This window comes from Desmodus rotundus, chromosome X (assembly GCF_022682495.2).
Source record: "Desmodus rotundus isolate HL8 chromosome X, HLdesRot8A.1, whole genome shotgun sequence".
Lineage (NCBI taxonomy): Eukaryota > Metazoa > Chordata > Mammalia > Chiroptera > Phyllostomidae > Desmodus > Desmodus rotundus.
Window position 1 is genome coordinate 26,718,185 of NC_071400.1, and position 18,891 is coordinate 26,737,075.

The following is an 18,891-nucleotide window of genomic DNA, read 5'->3' on the forward strand; positions in this document are numbered from 1 at the left end:
AAATCAGATGGAATAAGAAACACTGCAACTCTTAAGAGATGAAAGTTGTGAGTCTGCAGTTTTCTGTTCTAAAGACATTTCCTCACCCACCTGGCTATGGCTGAAACAGAAGTATAAAAACACATCCTTATTGGCTCAAGATGCCTTTCAGTGGTGGACAATCAGCTGGGAATTAAACGGGGGAGATCTTGCAGCAAGTGAATTATAGAAGGAATGACACTCAAATTTCAAAAATAAATTCTACCCAAATCCTTTTGACAGCTAAACTATGCATATGTAGGAGAGGATTCATGAAATTTATTGTTTGTTTATTTATTTTGCTCATTACATTACATATTTAAGTGAAGTCATATGGTATTTATCTTTCTATGACTGGCATAACTTAACATAATACTCCCCAGGTCCACCCATGCTATTGCAAAAGGTAAGATTTTCTTGTTTTTTTATGGTTGAGTAGTATTCCATTGCATAAATGTACCACAGCTTTTTTATCCACTCATCTACTGTTGGGCATTTGTGCTGGTTCCAGAACTGGGCTGTTGTAAATAACACTGCTATGAACATGGGGGTGCATAAATTCTTTTGAATTGGTGTTTTGGGATTCTTATGATATGTTGCCAGAACGGGAATTGCTGGGTCATCATGCAGTTCCATTTTAAATTTTTTTGAAAACTCCATATTGTTTTCCACAGTGGCTGCACCAATCTTTATTCCCACTAATGGTGAACAAGGGTTCCCTTTTCTCCACATCCTTGCCAGCACTTGTTGATTTATTAATGATGGCCATTTTGACAGGTGGGATGTGATATCTCATTGTGGTTTTAATTTGTATTCCTCTGATGATTAGTGACATTAAATATCTTTTCATATGTCTATTGGCCATCTGTATGTTCTCCTTGGAGAAGTATCTATTTAGGTCCTTTGCCCATTTTTTAATTAGTTTGTCTTCCTGGTGTTGGGTTGTATGAGTTCTTCTTTTAAACCATTTTTTATTGTTATGTTATTACAGTTGTTCCAATTTTCCCCCTTTGCCCTCTTCTGCCCATCCCATCCCCCACTCCTATAGTCAATTCCCACTCTGTTGTCCATGTTTGTGGGTCTTTCATATATGTTCTTTGTCTAGTCTCTTCCCCTTCTTTCCACCATTATCCTCCTCTCGCCTTTCCTCTGGTCACTGTCAGTCTGTTCCATGTTTTCATGCCTACGGTTCTATTTTGTTCATTAGATCCCTCTTATAGGTCACATCATGTGGTATTTGTCTTTCACCACCTGGCTTACTTCACTTAGCATAATAGTCTCTATTTCCATCCATGCTGTCTCAAAAGGTAAGAGTTCCTTCTTTTTTCTGCTGCATAGCATTCCATTGTTTCAATGTACCATAGTTTTTTGATCCACTCACTTACTGATGGGTACTTAGGCTTTTTCTAGCACTTGGCTATCGCAAATAGCATTGTTATGAACATAGAGGTACATAAGTTCTTTTGAATTGGTATTTCAGGATTCTTAGGATATATCCTCAGCAGTGGAATTGCTGGGTCAAAAGGCAGTTCCAGTTTTAGTTTTGTGCAGAAATTCCATACAGTTTTCCACAGTGGCTGCACCAGTCTGCATTCCCACCAACAGTGCACTATGCTTTCCTTTTCTCCTCATCCTCATCAGCACTTGTTTGTTGATTTATTCATGATGGCCATTCTCACCATGTGAGGTGATATCTCAATGTGGTTTTAAGTTACATCTCTGATGGCTAGTGATGTTGAGCATCCTTTCATATGTCTCCGGGCTCTCTGTATGTCCTCCTTGGAGAAGTGTCTATTCAGGCATTTGCAGTTTTAAGTCGTGCAAAAATGGTACAAAAACAAGGAAGTTAACAGACTTTTGAGTGACTGTGTTGGGGAGGGTAATAAAAGGAAATTTTTGTCATCTGGTTAGAGCATACAGAACGTAAATGACTTTTTACACCCTTATGATTGAGAACAAGCCATATACTCAAAGACTACTTTTCTTTCTGAGTTACCAGTTCTCTTCTATAGTTTTTTTTTAATTAATGTAGTTTTTATTTTTAATTTTTTAATTTTTAAATGTTATTCAATTACAGTTGTGTGCCATTTCTCCCCATCCCTCCACCCCACCCCAGCCAAACCCTCCTCCTCCCCCACCTCCACCCTCCCCCTTGATTTTGTCCATGTGTCTTTTATAGTAGTTCCTGTAATCCCCTGTCCTCACTGTCCCCTCCCCACTCCCCCCTGTCCATTGTTAGATTATTCTTAACTTCAATGTCTCTCGTTATATTTTGTTTCCTTTTTTCTTTTGTTGATTATGTTCCAGTTAAAGGTGAGATCATATGGTACTTGTCCCTCACCGCCTGGTTTATTTCACTTAACATAATGCTCTCCAGTTCCATCCATGCTGTTGCAAAGGGTATAAGCTCCTTCTTTCTCTCTGCTGCGTAGAATTCCATTGTGTAAATATACCACAGTTTTTGGATCCACTCACTTGCTGATGGGCACTTAGGTTGCTTCCAGTACTTGTCTATTGTAAATTGTCCTGCTATGAACATTGGGGTGCATATGTTCTTTTGGATTGGTGTTTCAGGGTTCTTAGGGTATAATCCCAGCAGCGGAATTGCTGGGTCAAAGGGCAGTTCCATTTTTAGTTTTCTGAGAAAATTCCATACTGTTTTCCACAGTGGCCGCACCAGTCTGCATTCCCATCAACAGTGCACTAGGGTTCCCTTTTCTCTGCATCCTCTCCAACATTTGTTTGTGGATTTATGTTGGCCACTCTGACTGGTGTGAGATAGTACCTCATTGTGGTTTTAATTTGCATCTCTCTGATGGGTAGTGATGCTGAGCATCTTTTCATATGTCTCTGGGCCCTCTGTATGTCTTCCTTGGAGAAGTGTCTGTTCAAGTCCTATGCCCATTATTTAATTGGGTTGTTTGTCTTCCTGGAGTAGAGTCGTGTGAATTCTTTATATATTTTGGAGATCAGGCCCTTGTCTGAGGTATCATTAACAAATATGTTTTCCCATAATGTTGGTTCTCTTTGTAATTTGGTGCTGTTTTCTTTAGCCATGCAGAAGCTTTTTATTTTTATGAGGTCCCATTTGTTTATTCTTTCCTTTATGTCCCTTGCTTTAGGGGACATGTCTGTGAGGATATTGCTTCGTGGAATGTTTGAGATTTTCCTGCCAAAGTTTTCCTCTAGGATTTTTATGGTGTTATGACTTATATGTAAGTCTTTTATCCACCTTGAATTTATTTTTGTGTATGGCATAAGTTGGTGATCGAGTTTCATTTTTTTGCACGTAGCTGTCCAGATCTCCCAACACCATCTGTTGAAGAGGCTGTTTTTGCTCCATTTTATGCTCCTGCCTCCTTTGTCAAATATTAATTGACCGTAAAGGCTTGAGATTATTTCTGAGCTCTCTGTTCTGTTCCATTGGTCTATGTGCCTGTTTTTATGCCAGTACCAGGCTGTTTTGATTACAGTAACCTTGTAATACAGTTTGATATCAGGTATTGTGATCCCTCCTGCTTTGTTCTTCTTTCTCAAAATTGCTGCAGCTATTTGGGGTCATTTATGGTTCCATATAAATTTCTGAAATGTTTGTTCTATATCTGTGAAATATGTCATGGGTACTCTAATAGGGATTGCATTGAATCTATAGATTGCTTTGGGTAGTATGGCCATTTTGATGATGTTAATTCTTCCAATCCATGAGCATGGTACATGCTTCCATTTGTTTGTGTCTTCCTTAATTTCTTTCTTCAGTGCTGTGTAGTTTTCTGAGTACAGGTCTTTTACCTCCTTGGTTAGGTTTATTCCTAGGTACTTTATTTTTCTTGTTGCTATAACAAATGGGATTTTTTTCCTGATTTCTGTTTCTGCAGTTTCGTTGTTGGTATACAGGAATGCCTTTGATTTCTGAGTATTGACTTTGTATCCAGCTGTTTTGCCAAATTCATTTATTAGGTTAAGTAGTTTTTTGGTGGAATCTATAGGATTTTCGATGTACACTATCCTGTCATCTGCAAACAGTGACAGTTTCATTTCTTCCTTTCCAATTTGGATGCCTTTTATTTCTTTTTCTTCTATGTTTTCTCCGGCTAGGACTTCCAGTACTATGTTGAATAGGAGTGGTGAGAGAGGGCATCCGTGTCTTGTTCCTGATCTTAGTGGGAAAGCTCTAAGTTTTTGTCCATTGAGTATGATGTTGGCTGTAGGTTTCTCATATATGGCCTTTATTATGTTGAGGAATGCTCCCTCTATTCCCGCTTTGCTGAGTGTTTTTATCAGAAATGGGTGCTGTACCTTATCAAATGCTTTTTCCGCATCTATTGATATGATCATGTGATTTTTGTCTTTGCTGTTGTTGATGTGATGTATTATGTTTATTGATTTGCGAATATTGTACCATCCTTGCATCCCTGTGATGAATCCCACTTGGTCATGGTGTATGATCTTTTTAATGTATTGCTGGATGCAGTTTGCCAATATTTTGTTGAGAATTTTAGCATCTATGTTCATCAGCGATATTGGCCTGAAGTTTTCTTTCTTCGTTGTGTCTTTATCTGGTTTTGGGATTAGGATGATGCTGGCTTCATAAAAAGAGTTTGGGAGTCTTCCATCAGTTTGGATGTTTTCGAATAGTCTGTGAAGGATAGGGGTTAGCTCTTCCTTAAATGCTTTGTAGAATTCTCCTGTGAAACCATCTGGTCCAGGGCTTTTGTGTGTTGGGAGATTTTTGATGACTGATTCAATTTCGTCTGCTTTTATTGGTCTGTTCAGGTTTTCTGCTTCTTCTTCATTCAGTTTTGGAAGATTATATTTTTCTAGAAATGTGTCCATTTCACCTAGGTTTTCAAATTTCTTGGTATACACTTCGTAGTAATTTCTTAGAATCCTTTGTATTTCTGTGGTATCAGTTGTAATCTCTCCTGTTTCATTTCTAATTGTGTTTATTTGGATCCTCTCTCTTTTTTTTCTTGATGAGCCTACTTAAAGGCTTGTCGATTTTGTTTATCTTCTCAAAGAACCATCTCCTGGATTCATTGATCCTTAGAATTGTGTTTTTAGTCTCTATGTCATTTAACTCTGCTGTGATCTTGGTTATTTCCTTCCTTCTGCTTGCTCTGGGCTGTCTTTCTTGTTGTTCCTCCAGTTCTTGTAGGCGTAGGGTTAGGTTGTTTGTTTGATATGTTTCTATCTTTTTAAGGTAGGCCGGTATTGCTATGACCTTCCCTCTCAGGACTGCCTTTGCTGTGTCCCATAGGTTTTGGGTTGTTGTAAGTTCATTTTCATTTGTTTCCAGGAAGTTTTTGATTTCTTCCCTAATCTTGTTCTTGACCCATTCATTGTTTAATAGCATGCTATTCAGTCTCCATGAGTTTGAGTGTTTTGGGTTTTCTCCTTTGGGATTGGTTTCTAGTTTCAGTCCCTTGTAGTCAGAGAAAATGCTTGATATGATTTCAATTTTCTTGAATTTGTTGAGGCTTGCTTTATGTCCTGTCATGTTGTCTATCTTTGAAAAAGTTCCATGTACACTTGAAAAGAATGTGTATTTCGCTTCTTTGGGATGTAAAGCTCTATATATATCAGTTATGTCCATTTCCTCTAGGGTATTGTTAAGTGACACAATATCCTTGTTGATATTTTGTCTGGAAGACCTGTCCATTTTTGACAGTGGGGTGTTAAAGTCCCCTACTATAATTGTGTTGCTGTCAATATCTTTCTTGAAGTCCTCCAAGATTTTCTTGATGTATTTGGGTGCTCCTATGTTGGGTGCATATATATTTATAATGTTTATGTCTTCTTGGTGGATTCTTCCTTGAGTATTATAAAGTGACCTTCTGGGTCTCTCTTTATGGCCCTTCTTTGGAAGTCTATTTTGTCTGATATGAGTATTGCTACCCCTGCTTTTTTTTCCTGTCTGTTTGCTTGGAAAATTTGTTTCCAGGTCTTCACTTTCAGTCTGTGTAGGTCTTTTGTCCTGAGATGGGTCTCTTGTAGGCAACATATGTGTGGGTCATGTTTTCTTATCCATTCAGCTATTCTATGTCTTTTGATTGGAGCATTTAATCCATTTACATTTAAGGTTATTATCGATAGGTAGTTATTCATTGCCATTTTTTCCTACCTGTGTTCCTCTCTCTTTCTCTTTTCCTTCCTTTCCTTAAAGTAGTCCCTTTAGCATCTCTTGCAGAGCTGGTTTGGTGGAAGTGTATTCTTTTAGACTTCTTTTGTCTGGGAATCTCTTTATTTGGCCTTCTATCTTGATTGAGAGCCTTGCTGGGTAAAGTAGTCTTGGTTGCAGGCCCCTGGTTCTCATTACTTGGAATATTTTTTGCCATTCTCTTGTGGCTTGGAGCGTTTCCATTGAGAAGTCAGTTGCTAACCTTATTTCGGCTCTCTTGTATGTTACTTCCTTTTTCTCCCTTGTTGCCTTTAAGATCCTCTCTTTGTCTTGGAATTTTGCCATTTTAATTATGATGTGTCTTGCCGTGGGCATCTTTGGGTTCCTCTTGCTTGGGACTCTCTGTGTTTCCTGGATTTGTGTGGCTTTTTCTCTCATCAGATTAGGGAAATTCTCCATCATTACTTTTTCAAACAGGTTTTCTATCCCTTGCTCTTCTTCTTCTCCTTCTCGTATTCCTATTATACGGATATTGTTATGTTTCATGTTGTCCTGCATTTCCCTTATTACCTGTTCACTCTTTCTGAGCCTCTTTTCCTTTTCTTGCTCTTTCTGGGTGTTTTTTTCTACTTTGTCCTCCAGCTCGCTGATCCGATCCTCTGCTTCATCAAGTCTGCTTTTCATTCCTTCTTCTGTGTTCTTCAATTCAGAAATTGTATTCTTCATTTCCTCTTGGCCCTTGTTGATAGTTTCCATTTCCTTTTTCATGTTGATATAGTTTGCAGTGAGTTCATTGTAGGTTCCCTGTAGTTTTTGGTAATTCTGTGTGAGCTCATTAAACTTCCTTATAACCAATTCTTTAACTCATTATCTGATAGTTGACTTGCCTCTTTTTCATTTAGCATTGTTTTTGAGACTTCCCCCTTTCCTTTCATTTGGGGATTGTTTCTTTGTCTTCCCATTGTTTGTGAGACTCTTCCTGTTAGCCTCTGCTTCTTAAGTTGCTCTGTTCTGACCCCCTGGGTTTATGGTGTAAACTTCTGTGATAGAATACCTGTGAGTTTCAGTGTTACAGTCTCCTTGATCTCCCGATCTTACTGATCTTGGGCTGTGGTTTATGTTGGCTCTGTGTATGTCTTGGTTTTTGGTTCTTTTTGGGTTTTTCTTTGGTGGGTCTTTCCTACCAGTTGGTTATCTGTGGGTCAGTTTGTCCCCCAGCTCTTGTTTTCTGTTGTGCAGGTGTGGGCAGGTTGTGTTGGAGCTGGTTCTTCCAGGTATACAAGGTTTGGAGGCTTTTCTCTTGCTCTTGTTCAATTGTTTGTTCTTAGTAATTTCTTCCCTATTTCGTTGTATTTTCAGATAGGTCCTGGGTTGACTTAGTGTGACTTCTGCTCCCTCCTTCACCTTCTTCTGTTTTTATCTGTTGGTGTTTCCTTTGTTGGTGGGTTTCCTCTTCCAGGAGGTATCCTGGTGTTCCCGGCTTCTACCTACTCTTTTTTATGGTAGGCCTCCCCCAGGCTATGGGTGTGCACATGGAGCCTTCCTTGATTCGCACTCTCCCTGGTGCCTGTGGTCTCAGGTCTCTCCGAGTTGTACACTCCCCAGTTGGTGCCTGTGGTCTCAGTTCCCTCCAAGATGAGGTGTGGACACTCCCCGGTCAGTGGAGATACTCCCCAGTCAGTGCCTACAGTCTCTGGTGGGTGCGCACACTCCCCTGTCAATGTACACACTCCCCGGACGGGGTTGGCCCGGTGGAGAGGAGACTGGAGCTGTTGCTGCAGGGGAATTCCCCAAAGTGCCCCCGAGGGTCTTTTTCTTTTTGAGAAAATCCTCCTGCCTAATCCTGCGGCTCCCTCCATAGAAGGAAGGGCCTATCCTCTTGCTCAGCCCACCTCTCCGGCTAGACCAGGACTGTCTGGGTCAGGGCCCCACACGGTCCAACTCTCAACTCTCCCCAGCTGGCGCCCATGGTCTCAGTGGGTTTACCACTCTGTCCTTATTCCCCTCCCCGTGACTTCAAGCAACCAGGTCTCTCATGGTGTTGCTGAAGCCTTGTTTGGCAGAGGAGGGAGTCGTTAGCTTGGCTCTCTCCCAGGAGTCCTGTGGCAGGCCCAGCAGGTGCGGGCCTCGGGCTGCAGTTGCCCTGGTCCTCGTGCTGGTCCCAGGGACCTTTTTGTCCTGAAGCAATTCCCTTACCGTCTGTTTTCTCAGTGTCCTCTGTACTTTTTGATCTCCTGTCTTCATAAATGCTGGGGTACTGTTGGCTGTTTGTTTTGTTCCTCAGTAGATCGGCTAGGTGTTTCACCCAGGTGCAGAAGGAAGTTGACTCTGCTCCCACCTATCTCGCCACCATCTTCCCCCCTATTTTTTAAAAGGTTCTGTTATTCATTTTGCCTTGGTGTTTGCCTGTTATAATATAATATTAATAATGATAGTGTTCTCTTACAGAATTCTAGAAAGCTGGTCAACAGCTGACCTTGAAAATCCATTTTTAGTTGCTCTGAGAAACAGCCAAATCCAGGCTCAAAGCCTAGGCATTTGTAAGGATGTGATATTTAAAGTGATATACGAAAGATAGTAAGTAGCCAATAAAGCAACATTGTTGAAGAGTCCTTCCAGAATCAACAGCAAGTACAAAGCCCCTGAGGTAGAAAGAATTTGATCTTTTCCAGATATAGGAATATGTCTTTGTGAATAAACTGAAGCGAGCAAGTGGGAGAGTGGTCACTGGGTTTGGAGGTACAGATAGGGATCAGATCATGCAGACCCTTGTTGGCCCTGGTGAGGAGATTGCATTTTATTCAAAATGTAGTGAGAAGTCATCAGAGGGTATCAGGCAGGGGAGTGATACAACTGGTTTAGGATTTTTAAAAAATTACTTTAGTTGCTGTTTGAAACAGAGATTAATTAATTTATGAAACTAATTTACCCCTTCTAAGGGCCTACAGGGAGTCCTATTAATGTGTTCCCATGGATATATGTTTTTTATAATATTTACAGAAGATATTTTAGTAACGATTACTTATGACATAGTGACTGCCATCTCTTTCATTCCAACTTGCCCTCCATCATATTTCCCTTGTTGTTGGTTGTTTGCCTTTGACTGGCTATGGGAATTTTTGGTATCTGGCTACTGGGCAGTTGATGGAAATACACTGAATTTGGGTTGAGTGAATTTTAACTTATGAAATTAAAAATTATTTTTGTGTGTAGTTAGGTTATAGGTAATGTAAGAATGTCTTCCAAAAATAGTCTTACTGCCCATTCTGCCCAAAGTGCAAAGTGCTGCAATAACAAATATGCCTGTGGTGCCTGGCACAGAGAATATGTGGTTAGTGGAGAGAAACAAGATTTGAAATGTACAGAGCAAGACACTAGTCTGTGGAAAGTTCTTCCAATTACCAGACCTGTAAAATTATAATTGGGGGTTTTGGTCCTTATCAAATCCTAATCAAAATATAAGTTCTGGTCCAACAGGAATAAAATCAATAATGCAGCATAAATGATTCTAAATGTATCATAAACATTTTTTTGAATGGAAATCTAATTAAAGAGAATTTATCAGAATTGCTGTGTTTGTAAGGTACTACAACCAATGAATACTCATATGTGTATGAAGTCTCACATATAGTGCATCCCAATGTATTGGATTTCATTTTAGTATATGTGATCCATTTTGTCCAGGTGAAGTCTGCCAGTAAAATTGCCACTAATGCAATGAATGGATTGAAGAAATGTTCCACTGGGAAAATGTCTACATATATGATCAGCATGTCAATGTATGGAACACAAGAGTAATTTGATATATAATGGACAATTATGTAGCTCAGTATAATTCAGTAGCATGTTAATTGCTCTTATAAATTCCTTAACTTCATATTTATTTTGGGTGTTTTTATTCAGACACACTGACAGACTAAAACTCAAATTATTCTATTGGAAGGAATTTATAGAAAAAAGTATCCTATTGGAAGCCAAAAACAAAATCTGAAAGAATGAAGATTGGCAGAAGCATCAACATATTAAAGACTCTTTTATTATATCATGATAGAAACTAAACACTAAGAATCAAAAATCATGAAATTAAGGAAAGAACCACTATTACCCATTATACCATGCAGAAGATAGCTGACGTACTCAAAATATCCAAATCAATAAAGCTATTGGTGAAAATGAAAAGTGTGTCTTTTATTTTATGGAAAACACTAAATGGACTTTTTGGCCTACTGAATGTTAATTCACAGACTCCACAAAGCGCCAGCAGGCTATGTTTACATGGAACACCTGAAAGTCAAATGAGAGTGCACTAGGCCAATGAATTGAAAAACAGGTAAAAAAAAATTCAATATTATTTTGAGTTGCTAAAAAAAAGAAAATTATAGTTGCAGCTATTAAAATTTCAACTGAAAGAGATTTTCTCTTCAGAGGCTACAGGGAAAAGTAGCATGCTTCAAAAAACAAATTTCATGGGAATATTTAAACAAATTGATACATTTGATCAATTATTGCACAAGCAATTGGAAAATATCAAAATTAAAAATGTGACTTATTTATCCAAACTGGTTCACAAGAATTAATGGAATCAATGAGAAAATGAAGTGGGAAATTAAGTCAGATGCCAAATCATCCCTATTATTGCAGATTCTACATTGAACAGGACAAACACCACTACTGTAATTTTAACATTTTCCCCAACTGAAAACCATCTATCAGTGATTTTATTCAATGCATTAAAATAAGGCCTTAGAATCAGATGGTTGTAAATTGACATTGAACAATATTTACAGTCAGTAAGACAATGCAGCTGTTAAGAAAGGTTAGGGTATTTGTCCCTCACCGCCTGGCTTATTTCACTTAGCATAATGCTCTCCAGTTCCATCACATGGACAAAATCAAGGGGGAGGGTGGAGGCGGGGGAGGGAGCTGGGTTCAGCTGGGTTGGGGTGGAGGGATGGGGACAAAATGCAGACAACTGTAATTGAATACAATAAAAATTTTAAAAAAAGATTTTATTTTCCAGTAAACCAAAGATGGGGGGGTGGAAAGAAAGGTTAGGATAAAGGGCTGCAAGCACTGTTCAAGGACATCAAGAAGTATGCAGAATGTGCAGCTCCTTTTGTTAATAATCAAAGAAAAAGCTGCCTCCACGATACTTAAGTTTTCACTTCTTTGCTTTGTCATAATTATGTTTTGTATTTTGGCTTATTTCATAGATGTAATAGTTTAAATACACGTGCCAACTTTGATTATTCTTTTAAGAGTAAGTGTAATAAGATAGTCTGCCTACTATAAGGCCATCCAAGCCTTGTAACTTGGGTATAATGGTATTTTAAGAACTCTAAAATATCTTTGCAAAGACTTGGAAGGAAAACTTAAGCACAAGTGAGATATAAAATTTATTCAAAAGGTTGATGAAGCACAAATGTCATTTGTAAAGCTATTTTGGAACATTTCAGTAAAGGAAATGAGAAATTTCAGGATCTTAATAGGAGTGTATTTCTAGGGTACTGTGTTAGTTTCCTGCAGCTGCCATAAAAACTTACCACAGACTTCCAGTCATAATAGTGGCATAGGCAGACATGGCTCACCTCCTTGCACAACCACATCAAAATTACAAGTAAAATATAGAACACTCATCACTCAGAAGCATCAGAAATGGGGTTGAATGGAAGTCTGACAACTATGGAATTAAGGAAATCACATCCATCCAGACTGAGCCCGCAAGCTGGTGCCATATCTGAGACTCCATAAACCTGGCTAATGCCAGTTGACACATCTTGAAGATCCCCAGAGACTGCTCCACCCAACTTATGGCCCACCCAAGCTGCTTTTCCATGGGAATGGCTGGTCTTGGCTCCTAAATCCTGTCAAACAAGCAACAGCTGGCCTTAGTGAGCCCCAGGTCCCACACGAGCAGCAGCCAGCCTAGCTTCACAGCTTGGTTTCACCTGGGAATCTCCTAACCCATCACAAGTAGCAGCCATCTCAGATAGTTTTTTAGCTCAGCAAGGGTGATCCCAGGTGAAACACAGGTGGAGGCTGACCTTGGCTTCACTACCTGGGAAACCCTAGGGCCAGTGCACCGAGTGGACAGATACAGACCCTGTCCCTGCATGGCTGATCCTCCACAGAGGGCAGAGGTTGGTGGTCAGTGGTCACAGCCAGTCCTTGCAGCCTGGGTAAATCCCTTCCATTGATCTGCCAACAGCAAGCAAACATCAACTACAAGAGCAGGGTGTACTCGGCCCAAAAAGTGCACCTCGAGTACCCAGTTTGGGTGATAGGGGAGGCTGTGTCACTGGACCCTACAGGACACCTACTACATTAGCCACATTACCAAGACACAGAGTCAAAGAAGCTCTACCTAATACATAGGGAAAAAATATAGTGAGGCTGCCAAAATGAGGAGGAAAAGAAACATGGTCTAAATGATAGAATAGATCAAAACTCCAGAAAAAGAGCTAATTAAAATGGAGATAAGCAATCTGTCAGATGCCGAGTTCAAAACACTGGTCATAAGGATGCTCAAGGAACTTAGTGAGGATCTCAGCTGCATAAAAAAGATCCAGTCAGAAATGAAGGATACACTAATGGAAATAGAGAGCCATTTACAGGGAAACAACAGCAGAGTGGATGAAACTGAGAATCAGGCAGATCTCCACCTTGCACTCAGAGTGATACTGCCCAGGAAGCTGAGAATCAAATCGATCATTTGGAACATAAAGAAGAAAAAAACAAGCAATGAGAACAACAAGAAGAAAAAAGAATCCAAAAAAAATGAGGATAGTATAAGCAGCCTCTGGGACAACTTCAGGGGGTCCAACGTTCACATCATAGGGATGCAAGAAGGAGAAAAGAAAGAGCAAAAAATTGGAAATTGATTTGAAAAAATAACGAAAGACAGAAAACTAAAAATGGATCTGCCTTTTGACCCGGCAATTCTACTGCTAGGATTGTATCCTAAGAACCCTGAAACACCAATCCAAAAGAACCTATGCACCCCAATGTTCATAGTAGCACAATTTACAATAGCCAAGTGCTGGAAGCAACCTAGGTGCCCATCAGTAAATGAATGGATCAAAAAACTATGGTACATTGAAACAATGGAATTCTATGCAGCAGAAAGAAAGAAGGAGCTCCTACCCTCTGTGACAGCATGGATGGAACTGGAAAGCATTATGCTAAGCGGAATAATCCAGGAGGTGAAAGACAAATACCATATGATCTCACCTTTAACGGGAACCTAATCAACAAAACAAACAAGCAAGGAAAATATAACCAAAGACACTGAAATTGAGAAAAGGCCGACAGAGACCAGAGGGGAGAGGGGAGGGAATTTCAGGGGAAAAGGGTGAAGGGTTTGTGGGAACAATTATAAAGGACACATGGACAATAATGGGGGGGTGGGGTGGGGGGGTGGAAATGGGAGGGAGGTGGGGAGGGCTGGGGTTTAGGCTGGGGTTGGGGGAAAAGGCAGAGAACTGTAGTTGAATAACAATAAAATTAGAAAAGAAAAAAAAATGAAAGAAAACTTCCCTAATTTGGTGAAGGAAATAGACATGCAAGTCCAGGAAGAACAGAGAATCCCAAACGAGATGGATGCAAAGAGGCCCATACCAAGACATGTCACAATTAAAGTGCCAAAGGTTAAAGATAAAGAGAGAATCTTAAAAGCAGCAAGGGAAAACAAGTTAGTTACATACAGGGGAGTTCCGATAAGACTGTGAGCTTATTTCTGAAAATAAACTTTGCAGGCTAGAAGAGATTGGCAAGAAATATTCAAAGTCATGAAAAGCAGGGACCTAGAGCTAAGATTGCTCTACCCAGCAAAGATATAATTTAGAATTGAAGGGCAGATGAAAAGCTTCCCAGACAAGAAAAAACTAAAGAGCTCACCATCACCAAACCCTTATTATACGAAATGATAAAGAGACTTATTTAAGAAAAAGAAGATCAAAACTATGAACAATAAAATGGCAAAAAATACATATCTACCAACAATTGAACCTACAAAACAAACTAAGTGAACAAGAAGAACAGAGACAGAACCATGGACACAGAGCGTTTTCATGGGTGTGGGGGAGAATGGGTGAAGCGGTGAGGGGATTAAGAAGTGCAAATAGATAGTTACAGAATAGCCATGGGTCTGTAAAGTACAGTATAGGAAATGGAGTAGCCAAAGAACTTATACACATAACCCATAGACATGAATAATGGTGGAGGTGTTGCCTGAGGGAGTGGGAGTGCTCATGGCAGGGGGCAAAGGGGAAAAAATCCAGACAACTGTAATAGCATAATCAATAAAATAAAATTTTAAAAAATTACCACAAAATTAGTGGCTTAAAGTAATACAAGTAGTAAAATCTTACAGTTCTGGAGGTCAGAAGTCTGAGATCAGTTTTGTTGGGCTAAATTCTATCTATTAGCAGGTTTGTACAGTCTCCAGGGAAGAATTTAGCCTTTGTCTTTGCAGGCTTCTAAGGCCTGCTTGTGTTCCTCAGCTCATGGTCCCTTTTCCCATCTGTAAAGATAGCAGCATTACATCTTCAAAAATCTTTCTCTGACTATGATCTCTGCTTCCATTGTCATATCTCCTTCCTCTGACTGTGATCTTTCTGCCATCCTCTGAAGACTGTTGTTATTACATTGAGTTGACCCAGAGTATCCAGGATAATCCCCTCATCTCAAGATTCTTAACTTAATCACATCTGCAAAATAAATTTTTGCCTTGTAAATTAACATATTCACAGTTTCTGAGAATAGGGTGTAGGCGTCTTTGGGAGGCATTATCGTGTCCATGACAGTTGGCTCTCTGGTCCCCAAAGATTCATGGCCATCTCACATGCAAACTGCATTCATCCCAACCCATCCTAAGGTCTTCCAACAACTCACCATTAACTCAACATCACATTTCAACATCAACTCAACATCACATTACAACATCAACTCAAACCCCAATTCCATCTAAGTCTCATCAGTTCAAAAGTCCCAAATATCATATAAATCATCTAAATTAGAAATGGGTGAGGCTCTGGATATGATCCATTCTGGGGCAAAATTACTCTCCATTTGTGAACCTATGAAAATAGAACACAAGTTATCTGCTCAGAGAACACAATGGTGGGATGGACATAGGATAATATTTATAGACGTTCCTATACAAAGTTGGGGAAAATGGAAAGCAAAGGAATTCACCAGTTCTAAGCAGATTTAAAATCCGGTTGAGCAAACATTAGGTTTCAAAGTTTGTAAATAAACCTCTGTGGTTTGCAGTTCTACCTTCTGGGTCCATGTCTCGGTCCTCTGAGGCTGTGGCTCTGTCCTCTGTGTCCTTCCTTTTACGTAAAGAGTAGCATGTACTTGCAGCTAAGTTTTAGTAGCTTGTTTCTTACGTGCAGAATTTTGGGAGTCTATAGGGTGTCAGGGAGTTAATTTGAAAATAATATTGTTTTTCTGGATTTTGTGATGCTAGTGTACTTATGAGCCTTTAAAAATGTACAGCTTGTTAGAATTTATAATTTGCTGTGATATCTTTTTTTATTCTAAGTAAATGCAAAATACCTAATTTTGTATTCTTTGTCTTAGAGCCCCTCTCCAGTTGTTATGAGCTTCAGGCTCCATAAGGCCTGGATACACCACTGGTATTCAACAGTGGATTTTAGTTTTTCTGATTGAACACCTCTGTCAGTAAGAAAAAACTGTCAAAAGATTGAAAAATTGAACAAGCAGTAATATATATTATATGTACAGTTTCATATATTTATGAATTATACATATGCACTATAATACTAATACATTATGTAAATTATAAACATAAACAACATATAAAGACAATAAGATTAAGATGCAATAAGCAATGTTCTAAACTATCTTATGAGTTCATAAGATTATAAGTTATCTCTAGAAAATAGTAGACTTGAAAGTTACTCATCATTAATAATGCAAGGCGTAGATTTACAAATATTTTAGATTTTCTTCTTGATTACTTCAATTTTGAGGGCTGGCATTGTCTGATGTGTCTACATTGCTCATTGTGATCGATGAAGAACTTGTCCTAGGAATTGGAGAAATGTCTGCCCTGCCATTTTCTGTTATTGTCCTGTGCTTGTATCATTATTAGATTTATTTTCAATTAGCAGTTATTTGCAACTTGCACAATTATTTTCAATTAGTTTCTTTGCAAGAGTCTATTCAAATCACTTGTGCATGTTTTAAAGACTGGCTTATTTAAAACTAGATAATCCTTTTAATGAGTCACGTGTAAACAATTCGTAACAGTATTCTGAAAGAGAATAAAGATGTGAAGATGCCCCTGAGAACACCTCTTCTGTGTGGAACTCTCACTCCTCTCTGGAGACCTCGTGATTGTTACATATGAACTAGGAGAGGGTGGCACAGTCAAATTGACATTGAGGAGAATTGAATAAGAGACTTACTATGTACTTACTACCCTGAATTAGCATGTGGTGATAGTTTATCATATTGGATTTGGGATTTTTTTTTTAATTAAAGAAAAAAGCATTATGGATTAACTTGAAGTCCATTTGTGTCACTTCCTGATTATTCTCTTCATTGACAGAGGAACCACATCCTGAGGTTGGTGGGCATTCTTCTCATTGTGTGTGTGTGTGTGTGTGTGTACAGATAATGTCTAGTACAGTCGTGCATTGCTTAACAATAGAGATACATTCTGAGAGATGCATTGTTAGGTGAGTTTGTCACTGTGTGAACACACAGTTTATTCATTCGCTTCTTCATGGGTACTTAAATTATTTCCAGTTTTCACTATTTTAAGCAAAGCTGTAACAGGCATATTTTCTTAAGTATATGTGTAAGAGTCTCTCAAAGATGGACAATAGTTCTCAAACTTATTGGTTTACTCAAAAATTATTGAGGACCGCAAAGAGTTTTTGCTTATGTGAATTATGTCTATTAATTTTGTCTATTATTAGTTACTGTATTAGAAATTAAAACTGAGAAATTAAAAATATCTAATTAGGGATTCATTTTAAAATGGTAATATATCAATTACAAGTTAGCACAAATTATTTGTTTTATGAAAATAATTATATTTTTCCAAACAACAAAACATTTAGTGAGAGAAGTAGTATTGCTTTACATTTTTGCAAATCTCTTTAATGTCTGGTGTAATAGAAGTGAGCTGGATTCTACATGCTTCTGCACCCACTCTGCTGTGATATGCTGTTCTGATTGAAATATAGACAAAAATCTTTTCTTAGACATATATGTGATTAGAAAAGCCAGGAGTATTTCATTAGGGCTTTCAGGTAATTGTGGATATTCTTTAACACCAAAAAGAACTTCCACATGGAAGTTCCTTAGAATTTAGTGCCGATATGGAATCTGAAACTATATCAGTGAACTTTTTGTTTTCATACATGAAAAATCCGTTAGTATATCCTCACTTTGAATAGACTTTTTTTTTTGTTTGTTTTTTTTTACTATGCAATGATTTTGTAACATCATCCATTGGTTATTTGAAAAGTACTGCTTCACGGAGTTATGAAGATCTTCCCAATATTGACATATTCCATGATACAATATAAAACTGTCACATTTGTTACAATAATGGTTGCTCTCATCAGGACAGTATTTATGTTTTGGAAAGCTGTGAAGCTCATGGTGGCAAATACAAGTTTCCTATCCTTCTAATTTTTACTTGAAAACTTAAATTTTATAATTGGAAAAAACCCCACTATCATTTATTTCTCTTAAAGTGACAGGCTCATTTTGTTAATTTTAGATTAAATATCTACCAAGAACCCAAGTCTGACAACCAAAGTTTGTCTGTCAGGAGCAAAAATGGTATTTTTGTGAAAAACTTTGCTTTAAATTGCACAAATGTTTGTCTTTGACACAATTATTATATTTCAGGATGCGGAAGTACTTTATGCATCTTCCCATTTTTGTCATAAAATATTTAAAAAACCATGTACTTAAGGGTCAGTACCTATAACATGAAACTTTCATCAAAGACATTCTTAAGTGCAACTGGCATTTTTTATCAAATTGCATATGGTGGTGATGAACACAGTGATTACTAGTACTATTTGCTGCTACTTCCTAGTTTCCTAGGAATGCTGTAACAAGTTATTACAGATTTGGTGATTTAAAACTGCACCCATTTTTTTTTCTCTTGCAATTCTGGAGATCAGAAATGGGAAATCAGTTTCATGGGCTAAAATCAAGGTGTTGGCAGGGCTACACTTCCTCTAGAGGCACTAGAGGAAAATCTGCTTCCTTGCTTTTTCCAGCTTCTAGAGCTGTGTTCTTTCATTTCTTGGCTCATGCTTCCTTCATCCATCTTTAAAGCCAGCAGTGAAGCATGTTGCTTTAGGTATAATGTTGCCTTCTTCTTCTGTTCAGATCTCCATCTGTCTCTGTAGTGACCATCCTAAAGAAACAGGAAGGACTCCCCCTTCCCCAAAATTGGCTTGAATATCAAGACTGATAATGCCACAACACATACAAAAAGAGGGTATGTAAAACTTTATTACTTATAGGATTGAGGTTTTCCTGGGGAGAGCAGGGCAAGCCTCCCAAGAATGTCTGGAATTGGATTGGCAGAGCAAGGAAAGAAGACTTGCTCTGGTTTTTTAAATAATGACATTGAGTATCCCATAGTGCAGTCTATTCAGTTTGAGTTACTATCAAAGTATTTCTACGATATGAGGGGAAACCCAAAAAACCAGAATTATCTTCTGGAGGGAAGGACCCTTGTCGTTCAGGCTTCC